The 19,785-nt window shown below is 39.8% G+C and overlaps 1 long non-coding RNA gene across 3 annotated transcripts in view; it reads right to left on the bottom strand.

Annotated features, from left to right (window-relative positions):
* The window catches only part of LOC145510685 (uncharacterized), a 171,146-nt gene that overhangs the window by 8,045 nt on the left and 143,316 nt on the right, over positions 1-19,785 (bottom strand). Inside the window, exons 7-14 of one of the 3 annotated variants that reach the window (XR_014057215.1) lie at positions 17,533-17,684; positions 12,923-13,163; positions 12,622-12,827; positions 10,427-10,517; positions 8,395-9,978; positions 7,589-7,829; positions 7,115-7,222; positions 724-765 (exon numbers count right to left, since the gene is read on the bottom strand). This is a non-coding gene — a long non-coding RNA (uncharacterized LOC145510685). Of the gene's footprint in view, positions 1-723; positions 766-7,114; positions 7,223-7,588; positions 10,636-12,621; positions 12,828-12,922; positions 13,164-17,532; positions 17,685-19,785 lie in introns of those variants that run through there. The other 2 variants (XR_014057212.1, XR_014057216.1) reach the window with 2 other exon arrangements.

Below are 19,785 nucleotides of genomic sequence, written 5' to 3'. Positions count from 1 at the left end.
AGTCATGTCTGACTCTGTGCAATCCCATGGACTGTAGCCTACCTGTCTCCTCTGTCCATGGAATTTTCCAAGCAAGAGTACTGGAGTGAGGGCTGGGAAACCAAAACACACACAGAGAAAACTAAGTACAGTTTCTAAAACATAAGTAATTTATCAGCTCTGGGAAAAAATAATAAGTGAATAAGAAAGGAAACAATAATAGTAGGCTTCATGGCTCAACAGTGACTATTCCCAAGTCAAACTGCAAAAGAGTGAAAACTGTAGTGGAATAAACTGGAAGGACAGAGGAAGGATAAAGGATATGAGATAACTCTTTACCACAATAACAAGTGAATAGAGGTAGCATTCTATTTGGAATGAGGAATTAAATACTAAAAGGAATGAGGAAAATGTCTAAAATAGCCCTGAAAGAATAGGACATTGTAACGATGCCCATTCAGGTACCATGGTAAATGACTGAGTGGGTGAGACAGACTCAAGGGGAGCGGTAGCCGCTGCTGGGGTCCCAGGGCACCAGCTTCCACGAGGAGCCTCAGGGTTAGGGGTCCATTGTGGGGTTGGCACCACTGGAAACAATGGGAGGAAGAGAATAGCTTCCCCCCTGAGCATTCCAACCCAGAGACCCTGAACATGGATACTCCCCATCCCGGAAAGGTTCTTGGCCTGTCTGGAATAGGGCCCTGCAGGGCAACCTAATTCTAAAAATTGATGGGGAAGACTTACCTTTCTGACCTCCACCACCTTGGCTTGACACTACCACCCTTCCTATATATTAACAAAAAAAAGATTACATTTTGGGTTGAAATCATACTTTCTAAAACAGAAAGTCATGACAAAATTGATATTTGAAGACACCTAACTGACATATAAATGAAGAGATAAATATTTCTGTTGTGCTATGATATTAAACAGATTAAAAGGATTGTGCCCATGAACAACCAGAAGAATGAGAGAGAAGGCGTACAGGTTGCCCATGCAAGGGTGAAGTGTAGCGAGATCTGATATTGTCTGAGCTCCAGCTGATGTTTCAAAGACAAACGGTGAGTACTCTTGACGGCTGCCCCACAGGTATCAATGCTGGCTGGCACACTTCTACCCCAGTGACCCATCCCTGGGTTTGTCTCCATTCCTGAAAAGGCTCCCTTTTCACTCAGGCACCACACTGTCTTCAAGGGCTGAATAAAACCACAAGGCTAGCCGGCATGGAGGAAGTCACTTAATAAGCACTTTCCTGTCTCAGGGACAGATGTGTTTGGATTTCAGTGAAGGAACTGAAATTTCAGCAGCTGAGCCGGAGAAGGCTGCTCCAGAAGCCCGGAGGGAGATGTAGAGGTCTTATGTTTTGTACCGTCTCTTGGCAACCTTCCTGACTGCTGCTGACCCATGGCAGAGACCCAGCTCCTTTGCAATGGGCCTAGAAGTGATCACATTTCCATCTGTGTCCAGAAGAAATAGTGTGGTAAAGTCACAGGGACTCCTTGCTTGGGTCACAGAAACACCAGACACCAGCTGAGAATGAAACCCCACACAAAATAGAAATCCATAGGCATTTACAGCAGCCATGGTAAATGAGGATTTTTTTAAGAAACAAAGTAAATGCAAAGTAAGTGCATTTTTTTTTAGAATATCTGAAATCCTAAGTAAATGGCCTTCGATTTACAATGCCCGTGGATTTTTGGTGTTTTCAACAATAAGCAGGAATACTGAGTTTTGGGTTTTTTTTCAACAATAAGCAGGAATATTGAGTTTTGGGGTTTTAATTCCTTTAAGCATTTTCCTATAAAATGATTTCTTAAAAAAGCATTTCCACTTTCTCCCTTTTTTTGCCCTCTAGGTTAGAGCTATGATAAAAAAAGAAGGGAGACAGAAGAAAGGAACAAATATTTGTAATGTGCTCATTTTGTGTTGGCATGGGCTCAGAAGCTTTGCCTACATACCCCTGTTCCTTCTCCCAAATCCAAACCCAGACCTTTGTTTCCTCGTATGCACTGCCAGTAACAAAGAGATTACATTCCATTTATTCACAGAATTCATCTAGGACAACACCATCAGTTCAAACTGTGAGAGCAAATGCGCTTGTCTCTAAGTTATCAATTAAGATTCTTGCTGCGACTCATTTCTCTATTTTGCCAAGTATTTAAAAATCCTCATTATTCGCTGCTCCTCACCTTGCCCAGTGAAAGTTGGCAAGCACTGTTATCCTCACTTAATAACCCATGTTACCCAGGGAATAGCCTGGCTCAGAAGCTATGATACCCAAAGCTCCTGGATAAGCACTCTGAGTCTCCTGTCTAGACTTGATGAATAATTCACGGGTCTAATTGGTGGAAGTCCAGTCAGGAGTCTGGCAGAGTTGATTGCTTCAGAGCTGTGACATCCAGGGCCCTACTCTTGCCTCATTTTCCTTCTTTCTCTCTGATGCTTCAGCTTAAGGGAAATTCTCTTATTTCCCTATTTTTTAAAGAGTTAGGAAAGTACAAGATTCAGATCCCAGCCCTCTGCTTGGTTGTTCTCTTCACGTATTCAGCCAAAAAAGGAATGAAAGTGGGTCATTTGCAGAGATGTGGACGAACCCAGAATCTCTCATATAGAGTGAGGGAAGTCAGAAAGAGAAAAACAAATATTGTATATTAATGCATACATGTGGAATCTAGAAAAATGGTACAGATGAACCTATTTCCAGGGCAGGAATAGAGATGCAGATGTAGAGAATGGAGATTTGGACAAAGGGTGAGGGGAAGGGGAGGGAGGACGAATTGGGAGATTAGGATTAACATATATACACTACCAAGTGCAAAATAGATAGCTAGTGGGGAGCTGCTGTATAGAACAGGGAGGTCAGCTTGGTGCTCCATGGTGACCTAGATGGATGGGATGGGGGTGGGAGGGAGATTCAAGAGGGAGGGGATATATATATATACATCATATAGCTGATTCTCCTCTCTGTACAGCATAAACTAACACAGCATGACAAAGCAATTATACTCTTAATAAAATTTTTTTTAAATTAAAGTATTTGGGCTTCTAGGACACGGGCATGTCAATTGCCTGTTGTTGGCTTTCAGAACTACTTCTGGCTCTTCCTCTATTCTGCTGTGTACTACAGGCTCCCTTGCCCTCTAGTTTCTGGTAGTTACTTACAGTTTATGGGAGGTATGGTATAAAGTTGGAGAGAGAGAAAAAGAAAGAAGACCAGATCTTTCTTTCTCTCCCTCTCACCCTTCCTTCTTATGAGTTTCCAGATCCTGGATTCCCCCTGGACCCCCGTCCAGGTACCCCTGTGTGGTTCTAGCTCCTGTCAGACAAGGGGTTCCCTTCCTCCCCTGCCCCTCCAACCCTGGTGGAGATAGCAGCTTCCAGCTATTACTGACCTGCAGCTTGCTTTGTTTCTCCATTTCTTGCCAGATTTTCCATCACCCTTTTAACCAATTATCTATATTAAATCCCACCAGCCTGAAAGATGCAGAAGACTGTTTTCCTGGCTCTATACTGACAGACACCATTCTTAGTTACAAGCTATAGAAACTAACCTTGACATGTGGCAAGAAAGAATTTTATCATGAAAGATAACGGAGAGATCAAAGGATCTCTGGGAGGACTGGAGAGCCAGGCTCTGAAACTGCAAGGGAAGGAGCAATACTCGAAAATCTTCAAGTGAAATTGTGTGGGTGCAGGCATGCTTGATGTCTTAGGTCATGCCATGTGCCACCACCAACACTGGATGCTGGAAGGTACCATTTGAATTGTTGTCTCTGCTCCCATCTCTCAACAGAATCAACTCTGGGCCCTTCCTACTTCTCTATGACATTTGCTTCCAATTTAGAGAGAGTGCAGATGGGTACATCTGATGGTCAATGCCCAGGTCACATGCCACCTGTGGCCACAAAAGTATGACATTTTCCATTCCTATCATGTGAGATGGGCTCTTTTTAGGCAGAATTCCCTAAATACAGGAGAGAGACTTGGCAGCCTGAGAGATCTTGAGGGAGTGAGTGATAGTTGCTCAGTTGTATCTGACCTTTGCTGCCAGGCTCCTTTGTCCATGGAATTCTCTAGGCAAGAACACTGGAGTGGGTAGCCATTCCCTTCTCCAGGGGATCTTCCCGACCCAGGGATCGAACACAGGTCTCCTGTGTTGCAGATAGATTCTTTACCATCCGAGTCACCGGGGATGTCTATTATTAAGAGACATTTCTAAATATAAAGACAGGTCAACTTAAAAAGTATCTGCGGATACATGCTTGACTTAATCTTACAATCTATAGATAATACATTAGAATATGTAAGGAATCCATACACCTTTTCCAAAGGAATACCTGAGACAGAAGTAGCAATAAAGTTATAAATGACAATCATCAATCACATGAAATAATTTAGATGCAGCTTCTCTCTCTCGAAGAGATGGGACTGGGCGGATTGAAATATAAGTAGTTTCTTTGGGAGCTATGGAAGTCCCTGGAATTGCTGGTAAGGAGGTGGAGAAAGTAAGATAAGGAGTGAGTGAGTGACAGTTGCTCAGTCATGCCTGCCTCTTTGGAACCCCATGTAGCCTACCAGGCTCCTCTGTCCATGGAATTCTCCAAGCAAGAGTACTGGAGTGGGTTGCCATTTCTGTCTCCAAAGATAAGGAAGGGGGTGTAAATTATCCATTGAGTTATTGGTCTGGGGTAACTGTAAATCCTCTAGGGAGAACATGGAGCCAGTGCAGAAGACATGCCTCAGAGTCATCCCAGGTGCTGGGAGCTGAGGTTTTCTATACCAACAACTATATACCCCATGCCACTGAGAGCCGCTGGGGTGGTGCTTAAATTCACCTGCACTCATATGTGAACTGAGTGTATCTAATCAGACAGAGAAAAGCTTCGGGCAAATAAAAGCTGCCAGGGAGAGGAGTTAAAAGTTGGGCAGGTGTAAGCTGAAAACGTAAGGGAGAAATGATGTAACAGGGAACTGATCCCATCTGCTACGGGGGTAAGATGAATATAAAGGTCCACCAGGCACTGCTCAGCATTGAAGATACCACAGGGTCTATGAGAGAAGCATTCCTGACTGCGATATTGGTGGTTTCAAGACATGGGAACAGGCAAGCACAATACAATGGGGATGAGAGCAGTAATAGAGGCCACCTACACAGCTAGAGGTGGACCTCGGGCCACTGAGACCCAAGAGGACAAAGACAGTATCCTACTCATTTTTGCATCTCCACTGTCTAGGATGGTAGCTAGTCTGTATATGCTTTCTGACTCACTCAGTACTGACCTGTCAGATGCACTCCTGGTGTGTTATATTCACTGTCTCTGTTTCATGCTATAACCCAACAACCTAGGAGTGTCAAGGTACTCATGATTATTCCTAACCATCTGACTACCCCTAGTCATTCTTCATATATGAGGCTTGATGTAATTTCTCCAAAAGTTTTGCCTACACAGTGTGCCCCATATCCAAGCCTGGGCTATCACTATCAGAGAACTTAGCCTCTGGATGGTCACTGGCAACTCATTCTCATGTATCTTCAGAAACTAAGCTCTTGGAGAGCAGGAAATACATCAGTTGTGTTTCACAATGTACACTCAGTGTCCAGGCTAGTGCTGGCACATTCTGTATGTACAAGCTTCATTTACACCAATGATTTTTTGGATGACTTGAATAAATGACTACGGGTTATAGATGTTGAGTAATGACCAGTTGCACATCTAAGACATGGCAGAAGTGAAACTTAAACTGCAATCTGTCTGACCCCCAAATATCTCTTATATTTTGCCACGCATTAAGCAACTTACCTGTCCATGGCAATTAGAAAGTTTAACTTGGCTTAAAGGTTGCTATTATGAGGTCAAAAGTAATGGGATAGGAAGTGTTTAAGAACTTACTATAATCATCAGGCTGAGGGATTATCAAGTAAAACTCTGGACATAAAGTTGGAAGAAGGTTTCTTAGAAGATTTGACAGGACTGGACAATATTTAAAATTCCCAGAAATGAGAACACTCTTTAACACCATACACAATAATAAAGCAGATTAAAAACCTAAATGTAAGACCTGATACTATGAAACTCTTTCTTTGAGGAAAACATAGGCAGAATACTCCGACATAAATTGCAGTAATATCCCTTTGGATCTGTCTCCTAGAGCAATGGAAATAAAAACAAAAATAAACAGGACCTAACTAAGCTTGTAAGATTTTGCACAGCAAAGGAAATCATAAAAAAAAGACAGTATACAGAATAGAGTAAATATTTGCAAATGATGCGACCAAGGGATTAATGTCCAAAATATACAGTTTTTGCAGCTCAATATCAAAAAACCCAATACAAAAATGAGCAGAAGATCTAAATAGACATTTCCCCAAAGATACCATACAGCTGGCTAAGAGGCACACGAAAAGATGCTCAACATCACTAACTATTAGAGAATGCAAATCAAAACTACAATGAGATATCACCTCACACTAATCAGAATGGCCATCATCAGAAAATTTTTTTTAAGTTTTTTTTAAAAAACCTAGAAGCAGAACTACCATATGACCCAGCGATGCCATTCTGGGTCATTGCAGCACTAGTCACAACAGCCAAGACATGGAAGCAGTCTAAATGCACATCAACAGAAGAATGGATAGACAAGACGTGGTACATATATACAACATACTATTACTCAGCCATAAAAAAAAAATGAAGTAATGCAATTTGTAGCAACGTGGATGGACCTACAGATTATCATACTAAGTGAAGTAAGAGACAAATATTGTATGATATTGCTTACACACAGAATCTAAAAACATGATACAAATGAATGTATTTGTAAAACAGAAACAGACTCACAGACTTTGAAAACAAACTCACGGTTAGCAAAAAGAAAAGGTAGGGCAGAGGGATAAATTGGGAGTTTGGGATTAAAATATATATACATTTATATGTAAAATAAACATGCACAAAGTAGATAAACTGCATAACACAGAGAACTATACCCAATATCTTGTAATAACCTATAATGGAAAAACATCTAAAAAAGAATATATATACATATATATAACTGAATCACTTTTCTGTACACCTGAAACAAACATTATAAATCAACAATATTGAAATAAAAATTTAAAAAAATTTTAATATCTTACCTTTTTCTTTTTTTTAATAAAATTGGTGATCAGAAGGGAGAATATTGGAGGAAGGAGAGGCAGAACATTCTCTGCAGGATAGTGAGATACTTGAAGGAGGCAAGAAGTCTGGACAGGGGCAGTGGACATGGAGAAGACAGTATCAGAGCATATACACACTGCTATATATAAAATAGAAAACCAACAAGGATCTACTCTATAGCACAGGGAACTCTGCTCAATATTCCCTAAATGGGAAAAGAATTTGGAAACAAATAGATACACGTATCACTGACTGTACACCTGAAACTAAGGCATTGTTAATCAACTATAGCTCCAATACAAAATAAAAATTTTTTAAAAAGATTTTACCATTCCAAAGTTTTTATAGTTAATCTCTAGGTAAAAATGCCCCCTCTAACATCAGTAACAATTGACATCATTAGCTTACTAAACCGATTTTAAAATATTGGAAATAAAGTGATAGTAAGGCACCTGATTCATCTTTTATTGCTCCTTTAGGCACTGCAGAAAAAGTCATCACCAACTTCTAACTGTCAGACGTACATGGAACCACGTTCAAAATACAGAGGAAGAGGGAGGTATAGTTCTGAAATCTTCAGTCAAAGCAATTCTTCTGCCTTATTTATCATGTTCTCATTCTTTCCTTTTGGCAGAATCAAAGTCTTGAATCCTCCATTCAGGCATTTCCCACACTTTCTTGATTCTAAAATGGCTAAGCAGCAGCATAAATTTAATAACAGCATTTGGTTTGGGGAGGTGGGAGGGAAAGTGCTCCATGAAATGTCCAGAGATTACAATATACACAGCTCATTTTTAGAGTGCTAAAATGTGGCCCCAAGAAAGTCTTGGAAGTAACAGAAAACACATGTAATTAAATATAAAATATTCAAGTAGTATTAATGAGGAGCCTATATATTATGTCCAAATGTGACTGCTAGATATAACTACAAAATAGTGGGAACAACAAAAAGAGTTTTCACAGTAATTACAGTTTTGAAGAAGTAAACATGCATTTTAAAATTTCCTTGAAGCATGTAAACTATTTGGATTTGTTTCTGAAAACTGGTAAATTGAAAAATTATTAGACTAATCAATATTTAACTGTATAACAAAACAGGTGCTTTGACCATCAGTGTAAACTTTCTTGGTAAAAACTGAACTAGATCTAATTTCTATGTTAGCTCTTTGACTTCTGGAGAAAAAAATGTCTGTGCACCATCACCTTTTAAATGGAAATCGATAAATGCAAAACATCAGATTAACTGTTCATTAGTCACCTTTTGACTTGATCGCTGATTCAGAAATTCAGAAGTGGAACACTGGGTTGTAGTCATCTAGTCCTCATCGCTTCGTTATGATGTTCCAGCCAAGCCCACCCACAGTGCCCACAAACAGAGCTACACAGGCAGTCAAAGGAAAACACCTTTCTCAAAGGATCAGCACATCATGAACCCCTCAAGGATCTCACTCTATAATCTGAAATACACAGGCAGAACTAAAACCAGGACAAAGACATGGAATGTATATACCAAATTAAGAGAAGGTGTGGAAGAAAAACATACACTTCTGCTTTATTGACTATTCCAAAGTCTTTGACTGTGTGGACCACAACAAACTGTGGAAAATTCTTCAAGAGACTAGAATACCAGACCATCTGATCTGCCTCTTGAGACATCTGTATGCAGGTCAGAAAGCAACAGTTAGAACTGGACATGGTTCAACAGACTGGTTCCAAATAGGGAAAGGAGTACATCAAGGCTGTATATTGTCACCATGCTTATTTAACTTATATGCAGATTACATCATGAGAAACGCTGGGCTGGATGAAGCACAAGCTGGAATCAAGATTGCCGGGAGAAATATCAATAACCTCAGATATGCAGATGACACAACCCTTATGGCAGAAAGTGAAGAAGAACTAAAGAGCCTCTTGATGAAAGTGAAAGAGGAGAGTGAAAAAGTTGGCTTAAAGCTCAACATTCAGAAAACTAAGATCATGGCATCTGGTCCCATCACTTCATGGCATATAGATGAGGAAACAGTGGAAACAGTGACAGACTTTATTTTCTTGGGCTCCAAAATCACTGCACATGGTGGCTGCAGCCATGAAATTAAAAGGCACTTGCTCCTTGGAAGAAAAGTTATGACCAACCTAGACAGCATATTAAAAAGCAGAGACATTACTTTGCCAACAAAGGTCCGTCTAGGCAAGGCAATGGTTTTTCCAGTAGTCATGTATGGATGTGACAGTTGGACTGTAAAGAAAGTTGAGTGCTGAAGAATTGATGCTTTTGAACTGTGACATTGGAGAAGACTCTTGAGAGTCCCTTGGACTGCAAGGAGATTCAACCAGTCCATCCTAAAGGAGATCAGTCCTGAATAGTCATTGGAAGGACTGATGTTGAAGCTGAAACTCCAATACTTTGGCCACCTGATGTGAAGAGCTGACTCATTTGAAAAGACCCTGATGCTGAGAAAGATTGAAGGCAGGAGGAGAAGGGGACGACAGAGGATGAGATGGCTGGAAGGCATCACTGACTCAATGGACATGAGTTTGAGTAAACTCTGGGAGTTGGTGATGGACAGGGAGGCCTGGTCTGCTGCAGTCCAGGGGTTGCAAAGAGTCGGACATGACTGAGTGACTGAACTGAACTGAACTGCGGAAGAAAAACACTAAGATCAAGAATACAGCAATACAGCTGGGGGAGGGGGCAGGGGGGCGGGGAGGTGGGAGAGAAGGAGAGGGTGGGAAGAATTGAAAGAGTAGCACTGAAGCATATACATTACCATATGTAATATTAGATAGCCAGTAGAAATTTGCTGTATGATGCAGGGAGCTCAAAACCGATGCTTTTGACAACCTAGAGGGTTGGGATGGGGTAGGAGGTGGGAAGGAGACTCAGGAGGGAGGGGATGTACATATACATACACCTATGGCTGAGTCATGCCGATATATGGCAGAAACCAACATGATATTGTAAAGCAATTATCCTCCGATTAAAAATATTGTTTAAAAGGATAAACAAACAAAAAAAGAACACATGCCAAAATTTTACTTCGTGGAGACTAAGACTAGAAAATATCCTGATATTCTATTGCCTCCTCTTTTGCCCATAGCTGAGCCCTAATCAACCTCAGGGCCAGAAGCATGCTCAGAACCCATCTTAACGTATTTCCTCAAAACACCACTCCAGACAAGGGGAAATAGAACCAAGATAGAATTCTTTGCCCCCACCCTTGAGGACTGACAATTTGAAGCCATGGATATCTCCCATTTATCTTGTATCCGGGCTACACTGAGCTACTCACCATCCTGAAGTGTGCCAGGCAGCTTCAAGCATCTGCGCCTTTGTTTCTCCTGTTTCCTCCATCTGTAGATATTTTTGTATCCTATGTGGCTCTACACACAAAAAATTCCACTTTTATGAGGCAAGCCCCATTCATATCCTCTAACCATAATTAATTGTTAATAGCTGTTCCTTTATTTCAAGAGTTCCAGCTAGAGGGGCCTGAAGGATCTAGAAGAAAAAGTTTACCACATAATGAAAGTAATCATTATATATAACATTTATATATATAATACATTTCAGCCCAAACACAAAGCTGAAGATGAAAATAATGATGAGATTTATGAACTAGAATTTCTTTCCCCATTTTGTTTATAAAGCTGTAGCTTCTACTATAAATATATAAAAGTTTAGGGTAAGCCTGGATTCCTATTGTAAAATGTAATAAGGATAGAAATTCAAGCATAATATCACTTTGTTTTGAGCTATAAAAACTCTATCAAGACAGAACATCTTACCTTACAAAAGTTACTTCAAAAGTTAGCAAATATTCCCACTCAGTCATTCCCACCCTGGGCCAACATCCAGAATTATAAGAGGAACTTTTGAAGAGTATGGATTTCTTGGCTTCATCCGTGGCCTGTGAGTCAGCATTTTGGGGGAGTGGGTCCAAGAATAAGTACTTTATAAAGGCTCTGACGAACAACCAGGTTTACTGTCTTAACTGATGGTTTTAATAATTGTCTGAGCTGGGCTTATCAGTAAATGTCTTTTACAAGGACACATCAATGAACATAAGCATTGGGGGTCACAATATCTGAATTTCCTTTATGATGTCAGTTTCGGGAGAGATACAGGCACCAAGTCTGCTTTGTTTGCTACTTTGGCATTGTAGTGACGGGAGAAAAAGGACTGGAAAAAGTTTTAAGTCTCTAACAAATTCCTAAAGAATAAAACGTTGACTGAGCTTAAAAGAAATGTTTCATGGCTGTCTTCAGTATAAACAAGAAAATATTTGGGGGCAAAACTTGTTAAAATTCACTTTGACTGATTTATCCTACCGTGAATAAAGACTGTTTATTCACACTTTAAAAGGCAGTGTGAAAGTCTGTTTTTCTTTTATTTTTCACATGTCAATCACCAAAAGAGCTTAGTTTATAAGACTCTGGTTACATGATGACTACATCTTCTTACATGAGAGAAGAACTTGGTTATGTTCAAAGAAATAAAAATTAATAGAGTTTCTAAAAATTACAATCCTGCAGATCTAATTTACTGCTGACTTGGGGCTAATAATTCATATCGTAAAATAAAGGGAGACGTGAACCTAGTAGGCTCCATTAATTGGATGTTTTCTGACAATTCTCTAAGTGCTACTCTATGGGTAATCTATACATACCTGGTGATTAGTCCACTGTTAATATGTTTTCTTGCACGCCTGCCACAGTGGGAACCAAGGACATTTGGGATACAAGTGAATCCTTAATGAACCTCGATAAAAAACGCATCTGACTGTTCACATATTAAACTTAACATAGCCTTAAATAAAGTGTGGCTGGCAAGTTATAAGAACACCAATGTGCATTTAAGAATATTTGAAATTGTGTTGCAAACCATACATTTTCATGAATCTCCTTTCTGTGCTCTTTTGTTGTATTTGAGAAGGAAGCTCAGAGGCAAAAATAATATACCATTTTCCTGAGTCCAATCAATAAAAAGAGAATTTAACTGTCCCTATAATGTGTCGATCTGCCTTTTAGGCTATGATAAATTTAACAGTACTCAGGAAAGCTGATTTAAAAACCATGGCTGTACTAAGCATGAATAATACTGCTGCTGCTGCTGCTAAGTCGCGTCAGTTGTGTCTGACACTATGCGACCCCATAGACGGCAGCCCACCAGGCTCTGCCGTCCCTGGGATTCTCCAGGCAAGAACACTGGAGTGGGTTGCTATTTCCTTCTCCAATGCATGAAAGTGAAAAGTGAAAGTGAAGTCGCTCAGTCGTGTCCGACTCTTCGCGACCCCTTGGGCTGCAGCCTACCAGGCTCCTCTGTCCATGGGGTTTCCCAGGCAAGAGTACTGGAGTGGGGTGCCATTGCCTTCTCCATGAATGATACTACAATAGTGAAATTCTTTTGGTTCCTTACATAAGAATTCACAGCTCTCACAACGCATGAATATGGTTTTTAGAGTAAATGTGAAGTTGCAACACTCACATTAAGCTGGGCAGCCAAGCAGCTCCGGGCTGTTTTCTATCTTTGCTCTCTGCAGCTGTGTAGTACAGACCACATCAGTAAAGAGAGGACTTACTGGGCCAGGTTGTAGTTTCCAAAAATGGCCACATTAGTATTTCCAGTCCCATGTGCTCTGGTAGAACTTGCTACTTGCTCATCAAGAGTTCATTTTTCCTTTTTTCCCTTGACTAACAGAATGTGAAGAAAGTGATCTTTGTGACTTTGGAGGTTAAGTTAAAAAAGTTGACACAGCTTCCACCCACCTCTCTCTTGGAACACTCACCTTTGGAACCTGGCCACCATATTGCAGGGAAGATGAGCAGCTGTATGGAAGGGCCACATGGAGGTTTTCCAGCCACAGCCCCACGTTGGTCCCAGACAACAGTCAGCATCAGCTACCAGACACATGAGTGCCCTTCAGATGAGTCTGCCTTCAGCCTTCCAGTTACCCCACCTGATGTCCAGTAGAAAAGAGACAAAATGTCCCTATCACACCCCGACTCTGCACCATCCAAACTGCAAATCTGTGAGCAAAATAAACAAACACTGTCATTAAGCCACAGGAGTGGTTTGTTTCGCAGCAACTGGAATACTTATCAAGTGTCTTGATTCTATTCATCTTCTGTCAACAGTTGAAATCACTTTCATCAAGAAAACAATAACTATTTAACAATGATTCCATCTACAATGATTCATATATTAATGGTAACTGCTGTTTGTCTACTATGCGTTTGGTCACTGTTCAACTGACATCATATGAGACAGCTCTGCGTGCACAACTTGGACAGTGCAAATTTTATTTAAAAATTATAAAATTAATTCATACTCATGATTCAAAATTCAAACTGTACAGATTTTTAGTAAAGAAAAAGTCACAATTTGTTAACTTCTCAATCTCACATCTTTTTGAGGTAACCATACCAAATCCAGTGTGTATCCTTGCAGACTCTTCTCTGCTTTTCTCTACTTTTACACATACACACACACTCACTCATAAATATGAATCATAGACATCCCCCTGCCACCGCCCAGAGATGATGGTTTCTTTTTAGTATGTTGTTAAAGCACTATCATACATAATATTGATGATAATTATGATCAGGACATAAAGATTATGATAATGGTTGCCATGCTTGAGTTCTTATGTGCCAGGTAATATAGAACATGGAGAGAATGAAATTGGCAAATATTAAAAATCAGGGCTTTTATTTCTAGAAAACTAATTCATGTTGTTAAACTAGCAAGGGCCATGTTTGTCTTTGCAAATTGATTCTCCTCTAGCACGTAGGAAAGTGTCTAGCACATGCAAGACTCGCAATAAATATTTGTTGTATGACCAAATTAATTAATGTTTTCACCACAAGTTCCTGGCAACCTTGATTCCAGCTTGTGCTTCAACTAGCCCAGTGTTTCTCATGATGTACTCTGCATATAAGTTAAATAATCTCCTATTTAGAACAAGTCTGTTGTTACATGTCCAGTTCTAACTGTTGCTTCCTGACCTGCATACAGATTTCTCAAGAGGCAGATCAGGTGGTCTGGTATTCCCATCTCTTTAACAGTTTTCCAGAGTTTGTGGTGATACACACAGTCAAATGCTTTGGCATAGTCAATAAAGCAGAAATAGATGTTTTTGTGGAACTCTCTTGCTTTCTCGATAATCCAACAGCTGTTGGCAATTTGATCTCTGGTTTCTCTGCCTTTTCTAAAACCAGCTTGAACATCTGGAAGTTCACAGTTCACGTACTGTTGAAGCCTGGCTTGGAGAATTTTGAGCATTACCTTACTAGCGTGTGAGATGAGTGCAATCGTGCGGTAGTTTGAGCATTCTTTGGCATTGCCTTTCTTTGGGATTGGAACGAAAACTGATCTTTTCCAGTCCTGTGGCCACTGCTGAGTTTTCCAAATTTGCTGGCATATTGAGTGTAGCACTTTCACAGCATTATCTTTTAGAATTTGAAATAGCTCAACTGGAATGCCATCACCTCCACTAGCTTTGTTCGTAGTGATGCTTCCTAAGGCACACTTGACTTCACATTCCAGGATGTCTGGCTCTAGGTGAGTGATCACACCATCGTGATTATCTGGGTCGTGAAGATCTTTTTTGCACAGTTCTTCTGTGTCTTCTTGCCACCTCTTCTTAATATCTTCTGCTTCTGTTAGGTCCATACCATTTCTGTCTTTTATCGAGCCCATCTTTGCATGAAATGTTCTGTTGGTATCTCTAATTTTCTTGAAGAGATCTCTGGTCTTTCCCATTCTATTGTTTTCCTCTATTTCTTTGCACTGACCACTGAGGAAGGCTTTCTTATCTCTCCTTGCTATTCTTTGGAGCTCTGCATTCAAATGGGTATATCTTTCCTTTTCTCCTTTGCTTTTCACTTCTCTTCTTTTCACAGCTATTTGTAAGGCCTCCTAGGACAGCCATTTTGCTTTTTTGCATTTCTTGTTCTTGGGGATGGTCTTGATCCCTGTCTCCTGTACAATGTCATGAACCTCTGTCCAGAGTTCCTCAGGCACTCTGTCTATCAGATCTAGCCCTTTAAATCTGTTTCTCACTTCCACTATATAATCGAAAGGGATATGATTTAGGTCATACCTGAATGGTCTAGTGGTTTTCCCTACTTCCTTCAATTTAAGTCTGAATTTTACACACAGGAGTTCATGATCTGAGCCACAGTCAGGTCCTGGTCTTGTTTTTGCTGACTGTATCTTTGGCTGCAAAGAATATCATCAGTCTGATTTCAGTATTGCCCATCTGGTGATGTCCATGTGTAGAATCTTCTTTTGTGTTGTTGCAAGAGGGTGTTGATTTAACTTATATGCAAAATACATCATAAGAAACGCTGGGCTGGTTGAAGCACAAGCTGGAATCAAGATTGCCAGAAATATCAATAACCTCAGATATACAGATGACACCACCCTTACGGCAGAAAGTGTAGAAGAACTAAAGAGCTTCTTGTTGGAAGTGAAAGAGGAGAGTGAAAAAGTTGGCTTAAAGCTCAACATTCAGAAAACTAAGATCATGGCATCCGGTCCCATCACTTCATGGCAGATAGATGTGGAAACAGTGGCTGACTGTATTTTGGGGGGCTCCAAAATCACTGCAGATGGTGATTGCAGCCATGAAATTAAAAGACGCTTACTTCTTGGAAGGAAAGTTATGACCAAGCTAGACAGCATATTAAAAAGCAGAGACATCACTTTGCCAACAAGGGTCCATCTAGTCAAGCCTATGGTTTTTCCAGTGGTCATGTATGGATGTGACAGTTGGACTATAAAGAAAGCTGAGTGCTGAAGAATTGATGCTTTCGAACTGTGGTGTTGAAGAAGACTCTTGAGAGTCCCTTGGACTTCAAGGAGATCCAACCAGTCCATCCTAAAGGATATCAGTCCTGGGTGTTCATAGGAAGGACTGATGTTGAAGCTGAAACTCCAATACTTTGGCCACCTGATGCGAAGAGCTGACTCATTGGAAAAGACCCTGATGCTGGGAATGATTGAGCGCAGGAGGAGAAGGCAATGACGGAGGATGAGATGGTTGGATGGTATCAACTCGATGGACATGGTTTTGAGTGGGCTCCAGGAGTTGGTGATGCACAGGGAGGCCTGGTGTGCTGCGGTCCATGGGGTCGTGAAGACTCAGACATGACTGAGCGACTGAACTGAACTGAACTGAACACACGTACTGTGGGAATATATGTATTGCAAAAAGACACATGGGCATATATAGATCTTCCTGGAGGAATCTTCATACATAATGGGCTTCCTTGGTGGCTTAGTGGTAATGAATCCACTGCTAGTACAGGAGACAGGGATTCTATCCCTGTGTCAGGAAGATGCCCTAGAGAAGGAAATGGCAACCCATGGCAGTATTCTTGCCTGAAGAATCCCATGGACAGAGGAGCCTGGTGAGCTTTAGTACATGAGGACACAAAAGAGTCGAACATGACTTAGCGACAAAACAACAGCATCTACATACATAATAAATATCTCCTTTAAAGAGAACTGGTGGGAGGGTTAGTGGGAGATGAGGAAGAAAGTATAAATAATGAAACCATGTATAAAATAGATACGCGTGCTTTAAAGCACAGGATTCTTAGCTTCATGCTCTGTGACAAACTAGATGGGTAGGATTCAGGGGTGGGTGGGAGGGAGGTCCAAGAGGGAGGTGATACATGTATACATATAGCTGATTCACTTCACTGTACAGCAGAAATGACATTATAATGCAATTATACTCCAATTAAAAAATAAAACTATGCTCTAGAGAAAAAAAAAATATAGGAATCCAGGCTTTGTTTTCTGTCAGTGGAAGAAAAATCATACCTGCAAGGTGGCTGCCACCTAAATTAACCAACTACCCAGATAAATATAAGCAGCACATTTTAGGCCTAAAAGACCCAAGCAGCATGATAATGATCAGGTCGGGGACAAAAGCATTTCTGGAGAGCAAAACTATGGACATTATTTAACCATCATAACATGCGCCAGGTTTCGGGTCACTACAATAATTATGATTTGTAGAATGATAGATGTCAGCATGGCACTTCCCCAATTCCATCTCTCCTTAAAATACAAATGCTTCCCAAAGTAGATTTATCTTTTCAATTAACCTTCTTGTGGGTGCCAAGAAATTCTTTTGGGTTAGGCTGATATGAAGGAGATGAATGATAGTGGTATTGGTGTTGATTTACTCACCAGTTATTCTTTGGCTGGTTCCTTCCAGTGCTGGGCTAACAAATGAATATTTAGTTGGATATTCTTTTTTTTGGAAGTCTTTTTCTGAGTTTTTGAAATTTCAAGAAATGTTGAGAACCCCTGTTCTTTTTCTATGAAAAATAATTAGGGTATTAGAAATAATGGTGTGGCTTTTGTGAGAGGCATACTCACCACTGAAAAGTAGATATCCTGTGATTCCTTGCTTCTGAGACATACCAGGAATTTCCAACACTGAAAAATGCAGCCATCATTCTTATATTATTTCCAAAATCAAAGGTACTGGGAAAATGCAAAGAAGTCAGGAGGAAGCCATGTATTCCCCTCTAGAAATAAAAAACAATAAAATTAAAGGAATGCCTAAGAAAATTTTTAGCATGCCATGGCATTTTTGCAGATCAGCAAAATAAATTATTAAGAAATCTTAAGAGTGGAAAAAAAATCAAAGCAAGGCTCATTGCAAAAGTGCAAGAGTGAGTCAATATTAGTAAAAATCTATTAATATAATTCACTAAGTTATAAGCCAAAAAAGAAAAACGACTTTCTTCTCCTTCTCATCCTACCCCTCTTCCCTTTCTGACCTATTCAGCCCAAAAGCCAGCATCTAGGGCCAGGAATAAATGGGTGTAGATTAGATCTTGAGTGCTGTGAGAAGGGCAAACACAGGGGAGGCAGCAGTGGTGCTAAACAGAAGATTGGTTTTACACAAGAATTTTATCACATATGTAACACTCTTAAGGATAATAAAGGTCAGAGTTCTTACTCTGAGAGGATGGATATACAATGTGGAAAGGCAGAAAACTCAAACTATTGAGTTGCATTGAAGTAAAAGTATCACTATAAAGTCATAGCTTTCAATATATGGATGGATGGATAGATACAGATATTAATAACATAGAGAACCACACAGACATACAAGAGTGTGCATATATAGGAATCTACATATATTCTTTAGCTCAGTCCACTGAGAGGGGTATGAAGAAGTGAAACCCTTCAAATCAGAGAGCATTCCTTAGAGATCAACTCTTGGTTTCTAAGTAGCATTTTCTCCTAAGAGGAACCAGAGCTTCTTGGGAAAATGGCTGATTCTAGGGCTGGAGAAAGCAGAGCACAAAATAATCTGGAGCATTTTCTTACACCAGAGGATCATTTGGAATCACAGCATGAAGGGGATATACTAAATGGACATAGATGCCAATTTGAGAAGATCTGTGGGTCAAATCTGGGGTAAACTGACATCAAAAAGGTAATTTTAGTAACAAATCATAACATGGCAAATTAAATGTTAAAACATGGGTTCATACTAATAAATGAATACAATTTTGATGATGAATGGATTTTTATACCCTTCCAAAGTAACTTTCCATAAAATAAAATTATTCAGAAGGGAAAGGAATAATAAGTTTATAGGAGAGAAACCTGACAGATAACACCTTAATCAACTGATGAAATTGAACATCACTGGTAATGGGACAAATCAAAATCATGTATCACCTGATAAGACACAATGCAAAGAACATAGTATTCCTTTAGTAAGATTTCCAGCTCTGATGCATAAGCTGAATGTAATCATGGGGAAATATCAGACAATCTAAAATTGAGAATAACCCACAAAAGAACTGGCCCATAATTTTCAAAACTGTCAAGGTCAATAAAGCCTAGAAAAGACTGAACCACTGTTCCATATTGAGGAGACCAAGGGGACATGATAAGTAAGTGCAAATAAAAGTATTTTCTTTAATAACAGCTCTATGAAGATAAAATTCATAACACATGAATTTTACTCTTATAAAGTACACACTTTGATGTTCTTTTTACTATGTTCACAGAGATGTGCAACCATCACCACCACTTAAAAGCATTTTTATCACCCCAAAAAAGAAGCCTTGCACCCAGTAGTCGTCACCCTTATTCCTTCTCCCAATATCCCCCAATCCCTAGAAACAATAATCTACTTTCAGTCTATGGATTTGCCTGTTCTTGGCCTTTCATATAAATGGAATCACATAATATGTGATCTTTTGTATTAATATAATAACTGGCTTCTTTCATTTAGCATAATATTTTCACTCAGAGGTAGAGCATATGATTGCACTTTATTCTTTCTTTTGGCTGAATAAAATTCCATTACATGAAGATAACACATTTCGTTGATCTATTAATCAGTTGATAGACATCTGGGGTTGTTTCCATTTTTAGACTGTTATGAATAATGCTGCTATAAACGTGTGTATACTTTTTTGTATGGGTAGCATGTGATTCTGAACTGGATATTATCGGGATGTGGTTGGGACATATGATAGAATTTGAATGGAATCTACATATTAGATGTTAGTAATGTTTCAGTGTTTGGTTTTGGTGGTTGTATTTTGATAATGCAAGAGAATATTTCTGGTTTGTAGGAAATATACACAAATGTACTTAGAG

The sequence above is a fragment of the Giraffa tippelskirchi genome, chromosome 1 (assembly GCF_054371585.1).
Source record: "Giraffa tippelskirchi isolate mGirTip1 chromosome 1, T2T-mGirTip1v1.2.pri, whole genome shotgun sequence".
Classification (NCBI taxonomy): Eukaryota; Metazoa; Chordata; class Mammalia; order Artiodactyla; family Giraffidae; genus Giraffa; species Giraffa tippelskirchi.
The sequence above is the reverse complement of the archived record's forward strand: the minus strand, read 5'-3'. Positions and strand labels throughout refer to the sequence as shown.